The sequence below is a fragment of the Zonotrichia albicollis genome, chromosome 3, assembly GCF_047830755.1.
Source record: "Zonotrichia albicollis isolate bZonAlb1 chromosome 3, bZonAlb1.hap1, whole genome shotgun sequence".
NCBI lineage: Eukaryota > Metazoa > Chordata > Aves > Passeriformes > Passerellidae > Zonotrichia > Zonotrichia albicollis.
Window position 1 is genome coordinate 108683648 of NC_133821.1, and position 25100 is coordinate 108708747.

The 25100-nt window shown below is 36.4% G+C and overlaps 1 long non-coding RNA gene across 1 annotated transcript in view; it reads left to right on the forward strand.

Annotated features, from left to right (window-relative positions):
- Positions 1-15837, forward strand: part of LOC113458866 (uncharacterized) — a 45663-nt gene extending 29826 nt beyond the window's left edge. Inside the window, exons 3-4 of the long non-coding RNA XR_003379532.2 lie at positions 7314-8956; positions 9276-15837. This is a non-coding gene — a long non-coding RNA (uncharacterized LOC113458866). The remainder of the gene's footprint in view (positions 1-7313; positions 8957-9275) is intronic.
- The last annotated feature ends 9263 nt before the right edge of the window (positions 15838-25100 follow it).

Genomic DNA, 25100 nt, shown 5'->3' on the forward strand with positions numbered 1-25100 from the left:
CGATTGGTGGGAACATAGCTGTTATTATGTTAACCACATCCACTGGAATCTGATGACATCCACCTTGTCATTTTGCTGCTAAAAACTAAATTTTCTGGTTAGATCCCTTAACCTTACCTTTTTTAAATGACAGAACAGCTTTCAGGAGGATCAGGATTATCTTCTGTTAACATCAAAAAAAAGAATTTCCTTCCTCTGCTCTGTTCCCCCATACAATGATGCCATCTACATAATGAAAGTGTTCCAGAGCCTCACCTTTTCCCAGTGCAGTCTGGATCAGTCCATGGCAAGCAGTGGGGCTGTATTTCCATCCCTGGAGCAGTTGGTTCAGGTGTACTGCACCTGTCCCTCCAGGTAAAGTCAAACTGCAGCCTTCACACTGCTGATAGAGGAATGGAGAAGAATGAATTGTCAATATGCATGGTGTCAAAGTCCCAGACTTTGCTGTCTTGGACTCTGGTTCATACTGAGGCTCTAGCATGCCCAGCACAGCAGCACTCAGCTATGGTGTTGCTTCATTCAGGCCACAATAGTCCACTGTCAATCTCCACTCTCCAATGGACTTAAGCACTGGCCATATCAGACTATAAAGGGTGAACAAGTTTTGCTGACCACGCCTATGTCCCTATAACCATGACAAGCTTCAGCTATTAAATATTTCTTAATAAAACTACCTTTAACTTTTCTGTTCTGATATTGTATTTTAAAAAAATATATGCAATAACTACTCCCATTTCTGATATGCCAGACTGAAACTCCTGCTTTTCAAAATGCAGTCTTGCACCTTTAATGTCTTTAATGCCTCCCTTATTGTCCATTCATCATAGTCTAGAAAGAAACCTTTGGATAAAAATATTTTGATAGTAGACTGACACAATAATTCTACTTAAATAATATTTTTTCTTTCATATCGGATGTGACCTATGTTTTACAATCTATTGTTAAAATTCAAAAATGCTATTCTGGAAAGATTTATTAGAGTAACCTCAGAAGATTTTTTTTTTGTTAGTCTGAGATATACCATGGTGCTCTTAAATAACACAGAGACAAAACTCATACCCAAATGAACCAGTAATCCTGTCTTGTTGCTCAGCTATCTGGCTTGAACTTGTTTCTCATAGGAATTTTTTTTTCCTGCTCTAAAATATTCTTTTAACTTCTGAGTGCTTGCTCCCTATAATTCCCCGGGTTTTTTTTGTTTTTTTGTTTTTTTGTTTTTTTTTTGAGGTAGCAAAAAAAAATCCATGAAGTTAAACCACCTAAAGAATAACAACAAGGCATCTAAGCAGCATCCATCATTTCCAAGTCAGTTGTATGCAAATTAAAATTGTCAGATTTGCAGCTCAAATCAGCCCAACAGATACTGGATGCCCAGAATAGTCAAACATACACAAGATACACTTTCTAAAATTATTTCTGTATCATTCAAAGCTGTCAAGCTATTTGCATAATCAGAAATAAGATTTTGGCATTGCCTTATGGAGCTTTAGTCTGAAATACAGAGTCTAAGTCCACTTGTTAGAGATTCAGTACATTATAAATATAAGACCCTAGTTAAAATTGCAATCATTAGTTTTATCCTCATGCCTATTGTGCCTTGTAGCTTAGATCCTCGTTTACTGTTTTGATCTTGGACAAAACATCAGTCTTTGGGGTTGAAAGTACACTAAAAACTGATAGACTCCTTTTACTTGCAGTTCCTTCTGTAGTGACCATGAATATATTGGCAATCTGTTATCACTATGTTTTCTGTATATCTGCTTCTGATCAGTACTAGAATGTGTTTTTGGTAAATGGAATTGCCTACTAAAACCAGGTACAAATAATCCATATGAAAAAACCCACACCAACAAACAAACAAGCAAACCCTAACCCAAGACTAAAAACTAAACCCCAACAACAACAAATCCTCTGAACAAGAACAATGGGATTTATCCCCAAGAATTCTTATGTCTACATTCAAGAGGTAATATTCACCTCTGGTTGTTCCCATTGCTCCTGTTCTGGGATGAAAGTACTAAAAATAGGTAGGTCTTTGATGCTTATTAAATTTTCAAAAAATGTCAACAAAAGTCCTCTTTCTTTTTACATAAGAAGAATCAAACATCTGGAGACTATTTCTTTGCTCAGATTCCAAGACATATTTTTGCCAGCACTCATCCCAAAGGTCTTTTCTCAGGATGTTATTCAAATCCACATGTGTTCTTATCCAGCCTATCAATGTGTATCCTTTGTTCTTATGTCATTATTTTTACCAACAGGGACAGTTTCAGCAGATAGCATTCAGCATTTCAAAGCTAACCATGGTTTCCATAGGCTTTCCCCTCTGGTTTTAGCCTCAGAGTCAGGCAGTCAGTACTCTCACCAGTTTCAATATATATAAAACCCAGCTTCAAGCATCAAAGAAAGAAAATACACTTATATATGCAGGTTGCTTTCTATGTGGAAAATATTAACAAGAACATATGATAAAAGGTCATATGTTTTGCAGAACAAGAGGGATAATGTCAAAATAAATAATTGCAGTCTTCTAGTTTAAGAGATACAGTCAAACTTCAGGTAATTGCAGTCAGTTGAGAGACAAATTACAACCATTTCCCGAAAACACAAATTTTCTTTCACAGAATAGAAACTATAGGAAGAAGAAATGCAGTTTTCTTTCTGAAAACGGGCTTCAGGAACAGTTGTAATACAAACTCTTTACCAATTTTACTTAGAAACAAATTATTATGGTGGAGCATGGCTAGAAACCCATGGAAAGAACAGAGAAGTTTTATGAAGTCCAGTTAGTAAACAGCTATTAATCAGCTGTCCCTACAGGAACAATCTAAGTCTATTTCTCAATTCAGTCTGTCTTCCAGTGAGATATTTTTCTGAACAATGTTGAACAACCTTTCCTGAATCAGGTTCTACACTGTTGTAGCAACATATAAAGTAGCAAGAAGTGACAAGAATGGAATGATCCTCTCAATAGCATACAAATTCAGAAAGAGCTGCTCCTTTAATCTGGTGTTTTAGATGATTCAGCTTTCAAGTGGAATTTAATTCTAAGTTTAATTCTAGTGCCTAGGTCTAACATATATATTAAATAAATTCTGAACATAGTACGGCCAGCAGCATGCAACATATGTCTTTGTTGTGGCTTTTTTTTCCATTGACTTTGTAATTACTGACATAAAATTATAATATGAAAATTAATAAATTTTAAAGTTATTATTATTATTATTATTATTATTATTATTATTATTATTATTATTATTATTATTATTATTATTATTATTAATATGATGATGATGATGATGATGATGATGATTCATCCACCCTACCGCAACAGCAACAATAATAACCCCAAACTAACCCCTCTACCACCCAGAATTATTTATATTTTAGGTCTCTATCTGATACCTTATCCTCTTGTATTTTGTTCAACAATGCATACATGCTAACACAATCTGGAAGACCCTAACAGTAGTAATGCGCTCAAGAAGATCATCATAATCCTAATGTGATCTGTATAAATTGAACTTGATTCAAAGTTGCACTATAAGAAATTGCTGATCTCAAGCTCTTAAGTGAGATCTAAAACACTGGAGAACAGAAGTAACCGAAACTTCAATTTCAAAGAATTCTAATTAGGAAAGAAAAAATGTTCTTTTCTTGGTAAATTGGAAACCAATTGCTCTTGATGTGATGTCCATAAATCTTCTTTCTGTACATGTATAAATGTAGGGTAATATACACCAGAACTGTTTATGAATTGTAGCTTGCAATCAAAGGACAAGTTGAAGAAAGCACTGCCTTTGAGAGGGAGCTAAATAGAACAAATTAATTTTCCTACCTAATTTTATTTTGAGACTCACCAGTACTACAGTGTCATCTCTGTAGGACTCAGAAGATTTCTTGGGCTTTCTGTTTGCTTCAGAAGAGTGCCTGAAAGTAGCTCCAGTCCTTTTTCTTGCAATAGGTGAACTGTTTCTTTTGCTAGTGATGGGAGTCATCAAAAAAATGTCATTGTTATACCATGAATTTGAATTGTAAAGGTCCTTCCTGAAGAAAACAATTTATGCTTTTGACTAAGAGGAAGAACAAAGAAGGATTCAAGTGCTCCTAGAGCAAACTCAGTGATTCAGGAGTCAAAAGGAAGGCTGTGACTGGAGATGGGTACATTTTAGAATGCATCTGTTTGTGCATTTAGGTATGTGAGGATTCACAGATGTTTAAACATACTTGTTTCCTTTGCATGTCCAGTAATAACAAATGACCTTGTGTCAGTGAAAGAGAATTTAATAATTTCTACCCTCAATGACCTATTCTCTGTCCTGCACATGTGCCACATATATGAATCTATTGTTTCATAGTATTCAATGCTGGAGGAAAATGCATTCGTCATTATTAGTTATTATGTTCAGTATTTTCTGTTCAAATCACAGATATTAATCTAACATTATTAATTTAATTGTTGTAGATTTTACCTTATGCTGACCCACACTCTTCATCCTGTTCTAGGATCTTTATCTGATGGTGGTACCTGCTTTTACAATAAAAATGTGGACACAGTGAAATACAGTACACAGAAGGCATGCAGGCAAAGGAAAATAATAGAGGAAAATTAAGAAACCATGCCAAGGTTTTTTTAAATTAGAACACATAGAGTTAATAAATGCCTTGAGACATTCTCAAGAAATAGCAATCATATTTCATTTTATTTCACATCAGTGAGGGAGACCAAGCCTGGAAGTGGAATACGCACATTTTGTCAGACAAGTACATCTGATATCTTGACTAAGAACATAAACAAATTTTTCACCATTTAGCAGTTGCTGCTAGATATATAGTAGACATAGTCTCTGTGGTTTACAGACTTTTTTTCACATTATTTGTCTTTAGACGCAAGTTTTCCCTCCTATCAACTTCTTTCTTTACAAGTAATCCTATTTGGATTTCTAGGAACCTACAAGAGGTTATACCATTTTGTATTTTTGCAGTAGGTGCTAAAGACTTTGCAACAATCTTTTTTGTTATTATCACATTGCATAAAGCCTTGAAAAAATATATTGAGCATCTGCCTGTTAATTCTGTAGAGTCAATGGCAAACTGAACATCTAGAAAAATATCACCTGAACTGAAAGAAAATCAGTATGTGAGATGTGATGGGCTATGATCAAGAGGAATTAAGGCAGTCTGTGACTGACCCCCATAACAGAAAAAGTTAAGATATAAAGTCTTCCTTATACTTCATATGATAATACAAAAATGTGTTCAATTTTACATACACATTTTCTATTTTCTAAAATAGAAAATCCCACTGAAATCCTCCAAAGCCAAGAAAATAAAACACAGTGCAATGAGCTATGAAATGGCTTTTGCAGATGAAAGAAAATTATGCTAAAAATGGTGTTTAGAAATCCAGACTTTAATTTATCTTTTCCCATCCAAACACAGGGTTTGGACAGATGTGTTGAGGCAGAATTAAGTTTGGCATTTGAAGAAGATAAGCATCTTGTTTATAGTAGTAATAAAGAAGAAGTTAACAGATAAGAAAATTCTCTTACTGTGGAAGGAATAAGATGTCCTAAATGGTCCTTATAACAACTAAATTATTATTTACCAGGTGAACCTTTGAAATCATAAATGATCATATGTCTTAGCCATGGTAATTTCCTATAAAACAAAGGAAAACTAAAACCATAACAGAAATCCTGAATTTTTATGTCACAGATAACACCTTATTTGAGAAAAAGTTTAATGATATGCATGGGGAGGTGGAATAAGTTGTTATCAGCACTTGTTCCTGGGCAAAACATGTATAACATGAAATGTTTATCTTAAGCCAGAGGACGACATGACTATAATATAGAAATCTGGGGATTTTTATTTCCTTTTAAATATTCTGTTTAGGCATTTGTGGAAAGTCTGCAAGAGTATGTGTTTTAAGATATCTAGTAGTCAGTAATATATAAGTCAGCTTAATATATAAAGCTGTTCATAGATTTTCGTACTTAAATGATCTTTTGCTTGAAGGTGCAGGTTTTCTTCTTATTTTTAAGGCAAATAACAAAACCTGGAACAGTGATATAAAATATGAAAATTTTGGATAGTTTTCACAAACAAGAACTGAACACGTCTCTCCTAATTCTATTAAATATTTCCCTCAGATTATTTGATTTTCAGAATTTTTTTCTTTTATCACTGGAAAAATGGCAAGGTCCTGTGGAATTTTTGATAGAGCTGATTTCTTTGGTCTTGTCTGTGAGTGGATCTTTCTGAACATAATTTAGTAGATTATGATTTTAAATCTCAAAGGCAAGCATAGGGAACTTCTGCATAAATAAAATTGAACTAAGAATTTTCTGGTTTTCGTATGAAGACGTCTGAAAGTCTCTAAAGCCTTTACAAGAGCTATATTTAATTCAGGCACTGAGTGCTTATTTGAATGTTTAAAAAGAGGTTATAAATAAGCTTAAGTAGTTTGATGGTATACATTTTTCTTAGAAAATAATTTTTTAAAAGTGTTTTATTGACTTCAGTAAGTGCAAAATGATTGAAGCTATAATGAACAGTTTATGCTTGAGCATACAAGGACCCTAGGTATTTATAAATGACAGATCTACAGAATACCTATGAATGAAAATGACCCCAGGTAACTGAACACTGCTTTTGCAGCAGGTATATACACAGCCAAATAATGAAATGAAACCCACAGAGGACTCTCAAGATATTTGACATGAAGTAATTTATGATTACCGATGGAGTAAAGAAAGTGACATTCAGATTTCCTACAGATCTGTTAGCAGCTACAAAAAAACTTGTATCTAAAGCAAGGCAATAGGGTGCTATCTTTAATATATAACATGTAATATGTTATACCAGGACAACATGGTGTGTTAAATTAGGTATGTACAGCAATGCGAGTATTAGGCTGTCTACTAGGTTCATAAGTTTGTTTGCCACAGAGCATGATACCATATAGCACAAACCTTTTTTTCTACTGTAAATATTCAGACACACTGATAAGTAGTCATGACTCATTCATGTGACCTGATATCAGATGGATTTTCAGAGACTGTATTATATATGTGTGCTCAACCTGTCAGCCTGCTAGGCAGAATCACTACCATGAGAATGATTACACTTTCTTTTTAATAACTCAGCATTGTAACATTGTCCAAAGGCAGAAAAAGTCCTCTTCTCTCCCAAAAAATAGCTCTGAACACAATATAGAAAATAAAAAGCCTTCCCTTTAGGCTTCACCTATCTAGATTTCTCTACTCTTTTTCCATTATGAGAATTCTTTCATACCTTCTCTTTTTTAGACTGAACATAGTGCTGATTGTCACTCTCACTGAACTCCTCGCTGTGACTGTGCAGCAGCAGAGATTGCAGGCAGTGATCTCAGCTGAATGAAGACCAATGCCAAAATTCAGGCTACACAACTCAGGTTAGTATGCTGGCAGAAGGACTACAAGTTGAAAGTCTGAGCCCACAGGGAGCTGCAGGGAATTCCCTGAGAATCAAATAGCTGTATACAGCTGGATCAAGGATGCAGCCATAATGAGAGAATTCAGCCACTGAGTTCTACCCTTGCACACTTCTTTTTCTTTCTTTTTTTTTTCTTTTGCCTTTCTTTTTTACCAAAGAGAGAGATTTTTCATTTAAAATTAATTTAAATTCTCTAATCACAAGCAATTCAATACCCCAATGTTGGGGCAGCCAAAATCTCAGATTTTTTTTTCTAAATGTTATATAAGTGCATGATGAAGAATATGCCATGAACAGAAACATATGGCCTTTCTAATATGAAAGCTGCTGCTATTTCTTTCAGCAACTTGCAGCTTACTTACTGTTCCAGAGCCCAGCTGTTCACAGACTGGTCAATGGCAAATGATTTTGGGGTCCTTCTAACCTCTTTCAGGGACCCCAAAGTATTCAGTCACCAGATCTCTTCCGTTCTGGCCTCATCACTCAGGCTTCTTTGTTTGGGCAATACGATGAGTAGAAAATGTGCCAAAATCAAGTGAAACCAATCTAACCCCCTTCCTGCTGACCAGGCAGCCACCCATTACAGAACAGGCACAGAGGAGTTCAAGTAATCTAGTGCTCTCCATATATTAGACAGGGTTATTTTTATTGTGCTTATTTATTATTAACCTTCCACCTGGCATTTATAGCACATTTATGCTCTCTAAGTGGTTGCACTTGCTAATCAGCTATTACAGCTGCCAGGATGCAGCAATAGCAGGCAGCTCCTGCCAGGGTAGGTGATGGGGTGGCAGGCAGTGGCAGCAGTGCAGGGGACGCATGGGATGGAACAGGGAAGGGAGGTCTGCAGCGATCAGCCAAGGGTCCAAAATGTCAGGTAGATCCATAGTAATGAGGCAAGTCCAACATCAAGCTAAAAAGTCACAAAGCCACCTGCAAGCTGGGCTCTGGGTCAGAGTCAAGGAGGCACAGGACTGGGATCCCAGAGAAATATCAAGAGTGGGAGCCTAAGGTTAAAAACCTCTCCCAGGTGCAGTGGGTTAAGTCACTGCTGGGGTTTCTCGCAGCCAGAGAGAAGCATCATCAAAGTTTTCGCTGAGTTCAAGCAGCTAAACCCTGGGGGCTCTTGGGAAGGCACACAGAACCTTGAAAACATTTAATGCTTTCAAGAACTGGATATGAGAGAGCATTAAAGCAGATCAGATATAAGTAGGTCAACCATGCTTGGCTCCTTTTTGCTAGTTGTACATCTGCCTATTTGGCAGGCCACTGAGCTGCAGCCTCCCTCTTTTCTTTTTACTCCGCTAACAGCTAAACCTAAACTTGTTTCCAGGCTCACAGTAGTGTTCTTTACACATACTGCTGTCATTGCTGATAAGTCACTTAAGGCTCACATCCATCCTCTGTTAAAGTGTTGTTTTCTTCCTTCCATGACAAAATATAAGTCAGTGTTTCTTCAGAAAACAGGAATAGACAGGTAAGTGAAAGGAGTCGGTATAAGCATGTGCATGCTTGTTTGTGGCTATGTGGGCTATGTGCACTTGTGCATATCTGTTTCCAATTACTTTAAACTCCCCAGTAAAGTCTTTTATCTGAGAAAGTGAAGTTTCATAAGAGTGTAAGCTGCATTGCTCCCCCTAAGTTATTGTGCTGGCATCACAATCTTTATCATATACACAATTTTACAAATTATAATTAATGGTAGTACTTATTTTTAATTTTGAAGTTATTTGATGTATGTTTTTAAGTCTTTCAGAAGAATTCTCTCACTTTCTTTTCTTTTTTATTTTTGGAAGGAAACAAAGAGCTATCTTATATTGGATTTGTATAGAGTTCTCCAGGGTCCATGGGGTCTTCACCTCCGTGGGGTCACCTGTAGCCTGTTGCAATGCAGCGAGGCGGCAAGGGCAATGTCTGATGATATGAGCTCATGGTAAAAGAGAAATGAGGAACTGGGGACTGAAGATTTGCCTGTTCCGACTTCAACTTCTGATTAAATTCCCATATGTAATTTCTTATCAAGGCTGGACACAAACCCCACAATGGAAGAAGAAAGAAGACTGAGTGTAGACAGGATATTTCTATATCTACTGAGCAAAGCATCATGGAGTACCAGTCCACATTTATCTGAAGAAACTGATGTATATTTTGTTTTTACTTTCCCTTAGATACCACAATTAAGAGTTGTACCACTCTCCTTTGTTTATACCTTGCTTGCTTCTTCATTCAGATTGCATTGTGAAATTTAAATGAAAAAAATACTATCAAAGACACTTAATGCTTATTTTTAACTCTAGTAAAGGTCACAAACTCTGGACTTTGGTTTGGGCTTTTCTTTTTTGTTTTTTTTTCACCCTGTTATGTTTGGATATATAAAATAAAGACTGGAATCTTTTATAACTATTGACATAAAGTAGATGGAGGGGATGCACAGATAAATATTGTTTCATAATTAGTTTGAATGATTAAAACATAGCCAAATAAATGAGGAAGAATATCTCAGAGGAAAACCTGAGCAGAATAAATTACTCTATAAGAAGACAGAACCAAATTATCAGTGGAAATTGGGAACATCTCTTTAGATAGGGATGAGATTGGAGAAGAGAGGAGAAATTTCAAGTGCATGGATTACAAAAGATACTAAGGCCCAAAACTATACTAAAGTTTGTGGACTGATAGAGGTTGACATATTGCAGAAAATCAAGAACAATTTTTGAGGGTAGCTCATTCAAGATGATCTTCTAAAACAAATGTTAGGGAGAAGCTGAGAAAAGAGGGTGAATCTGAAGACTAAATCTCTCTTTGCATCTGTGTGCAATAAAGATAGAAACTGGAGCTGAGGCAAAAATCATATCTCCATCAGTGTTTTTGACCTTCCTGAGGACTTAGCAATGGTTTACAGTGTTTGCTTTGCCAACGGTTCTCCCAATATGTAACTTTCTTAAAAAGGCTCATTTGAGCAACATCCTATTTTATAGGACCCAAATCAGTGAGATAAAGTGGACTAAATAATGAATAGGAAATCCTACTATGTTTTTGCACTTAACATCTTATCTATTCTCAGCAATCACAGAACATTCAATTTTTAAAATACAATGTTTCTCTACCACTATGCTAATTATCCTTTTTTCTTGAAGTACCTCGAATAACATACTTGGCTTAATTTTTGTTCCTTGTGTGATCTTGTCAGCTAAAATTCTTAAGAACAAATAAATCCATAACCATGCATTACGTTTTTAAAGAGCGAGATCTACTACATAGAGGAGCCTTTGGGCAGAAATAAGGGCAGTTTCTGACCATAGAGGTCCTGAAATATTACAAACCCTATTAAAAAGGAGCTGCAATCTAATTCACATGGTCTGTAATTGAAGTGCAGTTATGTATCAGTGGATAAATGAAACTTAAAAAATAATCAAGCAAACAATAAGTGAGAAAAAAAATCCATTTGTGTTGCTGAAAGTGTAAATCTCTGATGATAATGGCTTGCGTTACTGAAGGTCCAAGATGTCAGGATGAGGAGAGCCTGTTGCCTGCAAACATGCCCAGGGATGGCTTATTTTCCCAAGAGGTCAGAGTTTGAACCTCTAGAGACTGAAATTTTAAGTTAAATATTTACTCTCTGTGGTCCTTTCTTTACTACTGCTGACATTGGATAACATGGTACATTAACAATTCCCATGGCAGCAGCAAGAGTTTTTGGACACAAGGATGAAATTTACTGTACTATACTGTCAGGTTCCAAATCTAAAAATGCCTCTCAATAATGTTGATTTTTAAGAAGGAATGGTTAGGTGTACAAAACTGGTTGAAAGGGAGTCACTGTTATCTTTCATGTTCCTGTGTACTCTACAAATTACATATGTAATATAGTACTACAAACATCTCCCAAGTGAAGAAAACAGAAAGGAATACTTCATTGGGAGTAAGTGGAGGACTTCATTTCATCTCACAAACACAAACTGCAGCCGCCATCTAGAGCACAGGAAAAAAGTTTGATTGGAGTTTAGCAGATACAGGAATAGTTTGTCAGAACACTGGCAACTGGATGTTTAGAGAATTTTCCCAAGAGCTAAAGTAGGTTTAGACAAAAAAAACCCCTTTCTGTATCTTTTATGAAGAAATTTCATTCACTAATGCAATATTTACTTACAAGGGAAATAAACCAAGCTTGTAGCTAGCAGCTATAAGGATACTCAAGTGAAAGCAATCCTTCTTTCCTGTAGCAACCCTAAAAATTCCCTTTGACATTGATTGGACATGGCACCTTGCACAGTAAACAATGGTACAATTACTTCTCCTTTCTTGAAAAAACAAACCCAAACCCCTATGGTATTTTTAAGGTAACCTTAGGCCTAATCTTGTTACACAGTAATAACTATTTTGTGGGCCAGACTTCACTTATCAATATTTGAAGAGGAAATAGCAGAGGAAACAACGTGATCATGAAAATTTAGACAATTCAGAAAGAATGGGTTTAAGAAAGGGAGGTATTGATTCCTTTCCTGGCTTCCAGAAGCTTTCAAAAGAATGAAACAAAAGAATTTTGCAACCAGTAATAGATGTATCTTTATAAGATTTTGACTTTTTTTGGGCAATGCATTAAAGAATAGCCTGTCACTGCTGCATGGAACTTTGAAACAAAAGCATATAATGTTTGCTGCTTTCATTACGCTGCTTATTAAGCTTGGCCATTTCAGCACTTATTAAAAGCATCATCTGGTGGTGTGGGGGAAAATTGTTTTACACATACCTAAATTTTAGTCTGTTAAGAGCTTAAGCAATGCATCATCTTCATCTGAACATAATTTTCTTTGAAGCCAAATCTTAAATCCCTGCTGATAGAATCTGAGAGAGAAGTTTAGTCCTTGAGACTATGCGTGGTGAGAAAGGCACAAAGGTGAAAAAAGACATGGCAGAAAATCACAGCATCAAAGACAGAGGGTCTGTCACAAAGGATGAGGGTGAGTAGTTGAGAGAAGCAGTCAAGCATTGAGAATAATCAGTGAACAGCTGGAAAGGCCAAGAGGGACCCTGGAAGTCAGAGAGTATTAGAGAAGTTTAAGTGTGTCAAAGCCCAGGATACTGCTTCTTGGGATTCACAGAAAAAAAAGCCCTAAGTCAACATTTTCTTAAATGATTTATAGCTTTAGGGGAGTTTTACTCTCCAAAAATCTCAGAAATCCAGATTTCCCACTGGTGCATCTTCTGGACTTTTTTGAATTTGGACCTAAATGTTGTGCCTATCTGTACTACAGGAACTATTTCAAAAATGCTTCTGTGTCTGCAGACGAATGATTAGTTTTCTGGGTGAGTACAGAAACACTGTCATGCAATGTCAGGGAGTAACACCTGGAGGGTGTTCGTCCTGAACAGCTGTTCATGCTTGGCGCATACCCTACACTGAGAAGCACTCCCCAGCTCCCACAAAACACACCCACAGCAGCAAATTGCACAGCACTTAAGTGGAAATTATACGTCCTCATTCTGTATCCCAGCACTGGTGAAGTTTTGTACACTGCATGACTTTATCTCTGTGATAAGCAGATACAGTTTTTAGTTTTCCAGGCTTCAGAACCAGTAAGAACAGGCTCATGGACTTCCCAGGAAGTTTCCCACTCTTGCCACAGCAGAATGTACTTTCACCAGGACAGGACTAAGAGTGCAACTATAACACCCACCATTTCTGTGGTTCTTAATTTAGAAAAATATTTTATTCCTCCTCAGCAAAAATTCAATTTTTGTTGGAGATCGGCACTACAGTGCTGCAGAAGTCTTCCTAGGAAGCAAAAGATTCAGTAAAAGATGGCACTAGCTACTCATACGTTCTACCTTCAAGCCTTAGGTTTTGAGGTTCATCATTCATAATGAATGAGTTTAGCAAGATACACACTTTTCTCTCTGGAAAGTGAAACCAGGTGATATTGATAGAATTGATTCAACTTTAGTGACCAGTGGGGAAATTATTCATAAATGCTCTTCTAAGGTTTTCCTTCATAAATTTTCCAGGAAAGAAAGCATTTGCTATAAGTGAATTTTATGTTCTTACAGCTTATTCTGCAAAAAACTGTTTCCAGCATCAGTTCTGAAATTCTGAACATTGTTAATAAATATTGATTCCAATAGAAATATTTTTTTCTTCAATCAGATAGTCACTTAATGTTTTTAATCTATTAACTGCAGGCTGTGGAAATTTTATATCAGCTTATATATTTGTACTTTTCTTTCCTTCTGTTTCATTCTCCAGTTTAAAGGACTGTACACTCTTTGAACTGAATCTCCTCATGCCTTTCTGCAACAATTACCATGACTGAAATGTCTGAGCACAGCCTTTAAAAACTTAAATAATAATGGAAGAGTATTTGCAAAAAGCAAAGAAGGAAATAAACCCAGTCTTGCAACATGCTTTATAATATGTTAATTGGTGGCAACTGAAGATTAGTCTGCCCCACTTATTTTCTGAACAAGTTCCTGCTTGTGTCAAAAAATTGTTCTCCCCTTGTCTATTAGAGAAAATAGAATTGCCCTCTCTGGCCCCAGTCTTGCAGACAGCTATATCTTCCACTAACAGTTCCATTAACTTCATTTAAACTACCTGAGCGAGCTGACTTAGTTGGGTATGCAAGTGACTGGGAAATTGAAACCTTTGTCCTTGGGCAGTTTCTGGATTATTTTTCTGTCTAGATTTTTCTTCTCTCCAAACCATCAGTCATTACTGGATCATGCAGCTATTTAACAAAATGGTTTGCATAGCTCATTCTCCAGTCTGTCTAATTTGATGTTCTTACTGCTAATTATTTCTCATATTGTTAAACTTACTTTTGCTGATAGCTGTGGAGAGCTTTAATGTGGAGAGCTTTATTAATAGTTGGTTAGCTGAGAAAGGCCATGCTGACATATTGCCACTGGTCAAGCTGAGAAATCAGCAGTCAGCAAGCTGAAAGGAGATGTCAGCAGCTTGCAATCAGTGGCCTTGCTGCAACATGGAGAAAGGGAGTAGAGATTAGTCCTGAATATCTCCTAAGAATATGTAGAAAGTATCAAAAGTAGGACCATAGGAATGTAAAAGTAGGTGTAACTGCTGATATGTAACTAACCAATCCTGAGCTCAACTTTTGCAATATGCATGAAGTTAATTACGAACTGTATTTAACCCGCTGTGCTGATCAATAAAATTGGGCCTGTGATGATCAACTGATGTCCTGGTCTCCTTCCGTCGACAGATAGCAGCAGCCATTCTAGAAATGCAAATTATTTAAATTATTTACATAAAGCTGAGCTTTATGTAAAAAGTAGTAGGAAATAATTTCTTGGCCCCCTGGATAGAGAAAAAAATAGGAAAAACATGAAGATAATATCAGAAAACAATTAAAAATATTTGAAAATTGTCATTATCATTAAGTCTCATGCTTCTAGGCAATATTGTTAAAATAAAAAAATTATCTCATGGTTTATTAGAATTTGAAGACTGATGGGGGAACTCTACAGGATTGAGGAGTGGACTCATGTAAACCTCATAAATTTTGACACGACCAAATGCATGGCCATGTCAAGGTTCTGCCTCTGGGCTGGAGTAGCCCTCAGTTCAATACAAGCTGAGTGCTGAATGGATTGAGACCGTCCCCACAGAGGGCTTGGGGATACTGGTGGATGAAAATCTGGCCAACAACTGATGCAGCCCAGACAGCCAGCTGTATCCTGGGCTGCACCACAGGAAGTGAGACCAGCAGATTCAGGGCGTTCACTCTTCCTCTGAACTCAACTGAGGAATCCTCAGAACAAGAATGACATAAACTTGTGAGAGTGGGTCTAGATGAAGGCCACAAAAATTGCCAGAAGATTGGAATATATCTCCTATGAGGAAAGTCTCCCAGATGGGGTTGTTCAGGCTCCATTAGAGAAGGTTATGGGGAAACTTTGTCTTTAAATATATATTTGACAATCATAAGAAAGAATGAGAGTGTTTTTACCAAGGACTGTAGTGACAGGATAAGTGGCAAGAGTTTTAAATTGAAGGAGGATATATTTATATATATTTAGATAGGAAGAAATTTTTTATGACAAGGTGAGGCACTGGAAAAGGTTGCCCAGGGAAGCTGTGGATGGCCTATGAACAGCCTGGTCTTGTGCCAAAAGCTCCTGTCTATGACATAGGGGTTGGACTACATGATCTCTGAAAGGCCCTTCCAAGCCAAACTGTTCTGTGATTCTGTCATATTGCAATTACTGAAATTATTGTACATAATTTATTAATCTCATTAAGAATTCCTCAGAACTTCTAGAAAATTTTCTAAGAAGCCCAATTGATCAAAATCAATCACTGAAACTATTTTTTGAAACAAAGATAATCTACTTATTTACTATTCTCAAACACATTTAAAGTTATGAATAAGATAACCATTTTCCTTACTCTGCCATCTACTTGTGCTCCATCTCCTGTATTCACAGAGCATATGACCTGCTTTTGAAGCTCTGTATCCTCCACACGGAGATCAGCAGCACTTTGCTAGGGAAAGTTGCAACCAGGAGCACCTATTAGTATCAGGGAAAATGACCTGTTGCATTGGAGAGGAAGGATGGTCACATATTTTTTAACTGACAGGTTACTGACAGTGCTATTGGATCTAGATATGTAGAAACTACAGTTTTTTGGAACAAGGGAGGACATATTTTTCTGAGCAAAAGCAGAAATTTCCTTGTATGAACTAGTTACTTCAAAACTCCTATTATGTCAGTGAAGAGAGAGCCAGCAGAAAAAAAATAAAGGGAAAACCCATATTATTCAAAAGCAGAGATTAAACTATTTTGTCACAACTTTTTTGTTGTTGTTAGTTTGTTTGTTTACTAGCTGGGAAAGGCTTCTAACATGGCTAATTTTGAAATATGACCTTACAGTATGAACATATACAGTTAGATGACAGAAATCTCATTCATAATGCCTTTGGAGAGAGAGAGAGGGGTAAGCAGTATTAGGAAGGTAAAATTTCACAGGAACTTGAGATCTTGGAATGGTAAATTGCCATCAAACTCTTCTTCCAATCCCTGGTTTACATCTCTGGTTGTAAAATGGCTGTGTTCAAGAACTACTACTGTGGCCTTGCTGATATATTGGTTTTGTTCTGTTAATGATTAAGCTAAGGAGAATAGAAGCTTTCTAATTTTGAAAGAATGCTTCTAGTTGAAAGAGTGTTTCATATTGTAGGGTTGAAAAAGCTGCTCATCAGAAATGCTGTAAATTAGGAAAATATAGTAATTATTTCTGGTTGTACAAAATATACTGAAAAACGTAATTTAAAAAGTAAAACAATCAATGGAATACCATCAGTTAACCTACCTGTGATTTACTTATGGAACACTTAGTTTATTTATTTGTTGTATAATGTTGACTGGAAATAATTTTTTTCAAAAAATGTTGAAAATTTTTGGCAGTTTGGCACTTGGAATCTAGCAATGCTACTATTAAAGTCTTAGGAAGCCAGTACTGTCAATTGCTACTGGTTGTTCTGAGAATATCATTTGGATAACACAATCATAATTTTGTAAAATCCATAATAAGTCTACTCCCTTGCCAGATTTTCAGTTGTCCAGCTTTCAAAAAGCTTTCTTATGCAATTCTTTCCTGCCATTATGAAACCTATAGACTAGAGAACTGTAAATGTGAATTATAATCAGAAAACTGTAAATAATAAATGAATACAAATATAGTGAATTGAATGTCAAAAGAAATTACTTGGTATTATAGTAGTTGTATCAATTCATTTTACAGCAGATTTATTAAAACACAAGACCACTCCTAACCTTCTCCTCTCTTCTTTTTTTAAAAAAAGTTGGAAGCCTGTCACTAGGGGTGCCTTCCAAGATTTAGTACTGGGTCCAGTATTGTTTCAGTTATTTCTCAGTGATTTGGATGAAGGAGCAGAGACCACCTCAGCAATTTCACTGGTGATCCAAATCTGAGAGGAGTGGCTGATACCCCAGAGGGCTGTGCAGCCCTTCAGAAGGACCAAGACAGGTTGGAGAGATGTGCAGAGAACTGTTTGAAACTCAACAGAGGAAAGTGCAGGGTCCTGCATCTGGGCAGGAATAACCACATGCACCAGCACAGGCTGGTACTCTGTGGAGAAGGACCTGGGTGTCCTAGTAGACAGCAAGCTCTCCATGAGCCAGCAGTTCCCTTGTGACCAAGAAGGCCAATGGTGTCTGGGGTGTGTTAGGAGAACAGTCAGCGGGTCTAGAGATGGGATCCAGCTTTTCTACTCAGCCCTCGTGAGGCCACAGCTGGAGTGCTCTGTCCAGTTCTGGGCTCCTCAGGACGAGGGAGACATGGAGCTCCTGGGGCAGGTCCAGGGGAGGGAAACAAAGATATTTAAGGGATTGGAGCATCTCTCTTATGAAGAAAGATTGAGGGAACTGGGCCTGGTCACCTTGAGAAGAGATGCTAAAAGGGGACCTCATCACTATCAGTGTCTGAAGGGAGGGTGTCAAGGGGAGGTCTCCAGGCTCTTCTTGGTGGTGCCAACCAATAGGTTCAGGCAAAGGGCAGAAACTGACACACAGGAAGCTCCACCTGAATATCAGGAAGAACTTTACTGTGAGAGTGACTGAGGAGTGGAGCAGATTGCCCAGAGAGGCTGTGGAGTCTTGCTTTTTGGAGATACTCAAGAACAGTCTGGACATAGTCGGGTGCTGTGTGCTCTGGGACAACCCTGCTTGAGCGTGGAAGTTGGATCACAAGACCCACTGTGGTCCTTTTCAGCCTTACCAGTCTTGGGATTTTTTGAATCTGTGATTCTGTGAATGTGACAAGATCTTTCATATATGTTCATTTCCACAGTAATTTTTAATATTCCAACATCAGCCATATTCAGTGACATTTAATATCAGATAAATATCACCAGGCTCTCAAGGGACCTATGTTCCATGTCTGTGGTGCAATGAATCAGGTCAAGTCTCTGATATCTTATCACCACACACACTGCAGTTCATGGTGTTTTTCAATGACCTGTTGCTAAACAAAATTTTCAAGAACACTATGATTTTATGAATTGCATACCATTTCCCAAAAAGATGCACTTTGGTAAGAGTATAAGGTAGCCCCACATAAGTGTCTGGGTACAAATGCATAGAAAGTTTCAGATGATTTTCTCCAAAGTAAAAGGTAGACAGGTTCTGAGACAAAATCACTCAAATTCTTTGAACATTTGTGAAAAGTTATAAATCAAACTCAAATAAGGGCAAGAGAATCAAATGGCATAAGAGTCATTTCAATCAACCGGGCTTCTCAGTGGTATCAGAATACTCTGCATATGGATATGCTTTTCCATGTTATTAATTTAATTTTGAAATATTCCTAATCACCACATTACTATTTTGTAGACAACTGCCTCTGAAATACATGGAGACATATTTTACCATGCAATAGTGTATACTAAGAAAGGAAGACAACTCTACATTTTTTGTACTGTCTTTATTCTATTTAAACCCCATTTTGTTTCGGATTGTTTGAATTTAAAATGGACAAACAATGAGAAAATGTTCACTAAGGAATTATCTATTGAGGTTGAGAGCCAGAGTTAATTTAAAATACCTTTTCCATATTTGGATTCTTTCATTAATACTTGAGAATACTGTAAGCTTGAAATAATAATTCTTCCTTATTCAGCTTAAAGTATGTGATACAGAAAAGTCATTAAAAACTAAAACCACATCTTTTAATTTGTTTGCAGTGTGGACACCCTCCCACGCAGGGTGAAATAGTCAAAAGAAGATTAAGTACTCCCTGTCTCTGAATATGTTATAAACTATTAAAGTAAGAGGCATTATTCTGAGAGGGCATATGAAAAACAAACAAGTAGAAAAGGCCTTGCAGAGACTACAGCTGGTTTGTTTTTTTTAATAAGAAAACTGCATTGATTTGTATTCCTTCTGGATTTGTTCTGTTTGAAGATTAAATTGGATCTTTAAATGAAGGCCCTGAAGATTCTAGAATAATACTGTTTCCATCTTAGGGTGCTGAAATAGCCCAAAAGCATGCATATAGTCTTTTATTCTATTTGAGTTATTAATAAAAAAATTGATATTGTTTCTTTCTCATATACAGACTTTGACTTACTTAGTGGAATATACCACAATGAAGAGGCCTATTCTCAGATAAAACCCTGCTTTTGAATGTGTGCCATTTGACCAAGCGTGCTTTTGATACACACAACTTTGCTAGTGTTATCTGTTAAACCTTTATGCTATTGTTACAGACATATTTTCACAGAATCACTTTCTAAGTGGAAATGAAAACTTACAAGAAAACCAATGTTATTAATTATTCTCTTTTTTTTTTTTTAAGATGTGACAAAAATTCCCTGGTATGGGGATATGAAAGGGGATGTTTCATGCATTTATTTTCCAATTTTTAATTCAACATTTGTTGAACAAAGCTCAGATTTGAAGGAGTTGAAATCCCTATATGACTACATCAGGTATTAGGTCAGAGAGTCAAATTTCTATGTTCTTTTCTTCTTTAGCTTTTCTTATTGACATTTAGAGTCTTGGTATTATTGCATTGTGCTTACATCTGACTCAATTTCCATAAAACTGGCAGATTGAGTTTGTTGCTTTGTTTGTGATAAAGTATTCAAGAAAATACCTGCTTCCATGGCTTTCATGACTGTGTGCTTCCTAAAACAACCTCAACTATATCATATGTGGGATCTTTAAGGTCCTTCTATACTTCCTTTGAGATTTGTAGAATCGTGAGGTTTTGAATGTTGGAGAGACGATTTGAATATCTAGTTTGATCTCCTCTATACTAAAGACTCATTTCTTGCACTATTGTTGTCAAAGCATCTGTAACTAGTTTTTACTAATTTGTCATTATTTGTTTTGATTATGAATTTTTAAAGGATAACCATCTTTTAACATAAGTAAAGAACCCTGACAGAAAAATAAAATTAAAGGTTCCAAATAGAATTTAATATAATTTGCTTCAAAATATTTATTCTGTAATATTTTTACACTATAAACCTTCCTTCTGGGTACAAATTCATATTGGAATGTGTAGTTTGTCTTTCTTGCCTACTGCTGACATTTTAACAAGATGATATTTACTGCAACTGCTTGCTTATCACATTAATTTCTAATGTCATCACAATATTTCTTTTGAAAAGCTTTAACACTTTGGAAAGCCACTGACATTTCATCTGTCTAGGTGGAGTAAGATATTTCTGAATTCAAAATAAACTGTAAACTGACAGTGGTTTTGTATGTGAAATTTTTTCTAGGGTTCAGTTTATTAATGTGTATTTTCTAGGGTTCAGTATATTAACGTGGTTACTGATAGGATTATTCCTGACAAAATAATAGTAACATTACTGAGTTCAGTGAACTCTTAATGAACACTTGTTATCACCTACTTATCAAAGAATGCTTTTTTTCTTATACATGCATTCCATCTAATTTTCTAAGAAATATCCCTGACAATATTAAGAAGATAGCTTCTCTATTCTAATTCTGATGAAGTTTACTTATGAATTTTTATTTGCTTTTTGCCAGTGACTTTGACATGTTCAGGGACATATTCTACTTATGAATAAATCAGTGAAAAAAACTCTGGCCTCTCTATTTGGAGAAAAACTTTTGTTTGCCTAGTGCAAGTGTTTTAAAGAGCCAGTTGATATCCAGCCCACAGGCTACAACTCTTGATTTTTTTGCTATAACTATCCTGTTTTCTTTTTTCTTGGACTTAAAACACCAGCAGGGATCTGTGTGATTCTTAAGGATTTTACCTTTTTCACATCACTATGTTAAAATATTTTATGCTTCTCAAATTCAGCTCAGCCTTCCTGAGCTGACTTTGAAAGTTGCAGTGTGTTGATCCCAGTTAGCAGCTAAGGCCCCACAGAGCAGTCCATACACCTCTGCTCCAGCAGGATGAGGAATAGAGTCCAAAGAACAAAAGTGAGAAAAATCTTGTGTCTTGACATAACGAGAGTTTAAAAGGAAAAGCAAAAGCTGCATGTGCAAGCAAAGCAAAGTAAAAAATTCATTGAATAGTTTCCCTGAGCAGGCCGGTGTTCAGCCATCGCCAGAAAAGCAGGACTTCAACATGTATAACAGTTTTTTGGGAAGACAAAAGCTATCACTCCAAATACCACTCCCTTCCTCCTTTTCCCCCAGCTTATTTTGTAGAGCTTGATATCATATGGGATATACCTTTGGTCAGCTGGGGTCAGCTGTTCCATCTGTGTCTCCTCCCAAGTCTGCTAGTTCCCCCTCCCCAGTCCCCTAGCTCAGGAAGCAGAGTGAGAAAAAGGAAGAAAAAACACACCCTCAGTGGGTTTTATTGGAGGGGTGGGGGACACTGTGAGAAGCAAAAACAGCCTTGATGCTGTGCAGCTGCTCAGCAGTAGCTAAAGCGCTGGTGTTTTAACAACTTTTGATCATAGATTCAAACCACAGCACCATAAGGGCTTCCATGAAGGAAATTTGTTCCATCCCAGCCAGATTCAGCACAAAAGTCAATTTCCTTCATGTTTTTACTGGGCCTGATTATTAGAAACTTTGATCCATATCATTCCATCTCTAGTAGAAAAAGTAGAACATAGCTACAATTAACAGCTGAGTTTTTAAGCAGTTATTGGTGTTTAATTTTATTGCCTAAGAAGATTTTGAATTTCAGGTTTCACACCTCAGGCAAGTACTGCACCTTGAAAATGGAGTACATTATGGTGGCCTCCTGTCGCAGACATCTATTTATGAAAAATCCTTTCTTAGGATTTTTCCTGCTGAGAAGCTGAGAAGCTACAGCAACAAAATGTAAACAATGGTTATCTGCTGCTGTAGAATGCAACAGGTGGGTCCGTGATTGGTCTCCTGTGGATGTTTGGATTTGGTGACCAGTCACAGCAGAGCTGGCTCTCGCTCTTTGTCCGAGGCAGCTGCCTTTGCTATCATTCTTTTCCATTGTATTCTTAGCTAGCCTTTCCTTCTATTCTTTTTAGTTAGTTATAATGCAATATATGTATAATAAGATAATAAATCAAGCCTTCTGAACATGGAGTCAACATTCTCGTCTCTTCCCTCATCCAAGAACCCCTGTGAACACTGTCACAGCCTCCTCTTTCCCTTGCAGAGCTTTTCAGAGGTCCATCAGCCCTATCATGTTTTTGGTCTTTTTTTGTGTTCTTCTTTCTCTTTACTCTGCATCTGGCAAGCTGAAGTGTTTAAGAAACTAACATGATTTTTGTAGGGTTTAGGCTGTGGATTCATAAATAGACTTGTGTGTTGCAAGTCTGACAAGAAAAAGGTTTTAGTACAGTTTCTCAGTAATCAGAGTATTTGTCTGAGACCTGATTTCTGTGTTTTCTCCAGCCTCTGCCTTTCCAGGATCAGAAGCCTTACCTTTTTAAGCTATGAATCAGGCTGGGGTTGATGACAAGCTTGTGTTCCTCTTTCTTGAACCAATATGAAACAATGCAGCAGAAATATGTTGCACATAGCAGAATATTGCAAGTCAGAAAAGGCAGAGAAAAGAAAGAACTATCATGCAGTGAAAATAAACCTGTGGTGCAGCAAACAAACTATTATCAGGTGATATTTCAAACTACTGCAACTATATTATTTAGAAATTATATTCATGAGCTCTTGTTACAGAATTCCCAAATTTCCTTACCCTTGTGTAAAAACAACAACAACAAAAAAAATCTGATTTGCATTAGAATTAAATTAATTTTGGTAGGATGAACTACCTAATAAGCTAGAATTGGTAGAGGATATTTTTTATTTAACTACATATTTTTCTTTAAACAATTAGTTCTGAAGCGCAAATTTAGTTAGAGTTTCTAGTGTTCCACTGATTTCAGTGGAACTTTTTTCTTTTTCACAAACTTAAGGGTATCACCAGATTGATTGGTTACCTTACAGATCGAAAAGAGCTTTCTTATAATAACATTTTTAACGTATTTTATTATTAAGTAGAAAATCAGGAAAAGTCTGAGAGATAGAAGCCATCCCATTCTGGAGCTTCATTAGCCCCAATAAATCCTGTTGCATGTAAATGATCTGAGTAACTCAGAGCAATTAGCTTTTCATTTTAACTTGAGTGTTTTAGTGCAGATTGGTAGCTAATCAAGCTGGGAAATTTTAATAGAGTATGTAAAAAATTGTTTATGAGTAGTACTGTAAACAAGCATTGCAGATAAGTCTGTACCTGCTTTAGTGCTGTAATAAAATAAGCAGTGAAATCAGCATTGCATCCATTTAGGTGTAATTGTACAAATTGCTAGCTAATCAGAGTGAGAAAATTGAGCCACAGCTCGGGAGAACAATGCTGTTTGCTATTAACTTGTTGTTTAGCTACGTATTTAAAGCATTTGGAGATGAAGTCTCTTTTTAAAAATAAATATATTTTTACTTTGTTGTAAAAAGCATGCCTGATTCAAAGTTGGTTTCATTAGCATAATCAAGAAAAAATTCCACTGACATTTGTGAAGTTAATTCAAACACAAACTGATGTAAGCAGTATGAGAATCAGCACCATTTACTTTATTGCTTTCTCCAGTGTTAAGCCATAGACATTTCATTGAAATTTGAAACTGGACAAATGCATAAAATTCCCAGAAATAAACAGCTCAGTATATCAAGCCAGCTGCGGTCAGCAGTTCAATGGATTTTGACATGCACAACACAGAAGGGACTTAACTGGAGCCATGTAAGCCTGGCTCTAAGGCTTCTGGAATTTTCAAAAAGTTCAAAAAAGCTTGAGAATTCATGATATAGCAAAGGATTGACTTGATGCTTCTTTCCTGTAAATTCTATTTTGTTTAACGTGTTTAACACGTTTAAAGTTTTACGTGTTCTAGTGCTGTGTATCAAGATGTGAACTGTCCAGCCTTCTGAATGCAACCTGATGGTTTTGATTTTTAAGAGCTATGACACAAAGTAAATCTCACACATATTGATCTGTCAAAAGACATCTAAATACTCCTGTCATTTACTCATCCCACAGCAGTACATTTGGAAAGTTCTGCTGCTCTACTTAAAAATATCTCTGTATTTTTAATATATCTACTGCATAAAAAGAAATAATCTAAAAAACATGTAAATAAAAATCTTCTAATAATGTATTCATAATGCTGGAATGAGCTGCAGTAGGTTACCTAATATTTTAAATATTCCAGACAGGAGTAATGATCCCTCAGTTCTTTCTAACAGAGTAGTTCGGGTCACAAGAAAAAAAAGTGATGCAATGGCACAGTCTTGCAGGAAGCTTCACTAGTAGGACCATGAAGCACTTTTTTTCTAAATGTAAATTTATATATTTCTTAGACTGAAGCCAATTGTTATTTATTCTGTCCCCTGTGGTCAAAAATATAATATTCCTTTCTTTCCAATAGCAAACTTTAATATTTTTCAAGACTATCTCCATCCACCTAAGTCTTCTTCTGGCTAAAAAAATTCTAATTTTTCCAATTTTTCCTCATAGGTCATGCTTTCTAGACCTCATATAGACCAATATTCTAGACCAAGAATTCTCATTGCTCTCTACTATACTCTCTCCACCTAATGTTTCTGCCCCAGGGCCTTAGAGGTAATAGAAGGGAAAAAAATAAGAAATGCATCTGACAGAGAAT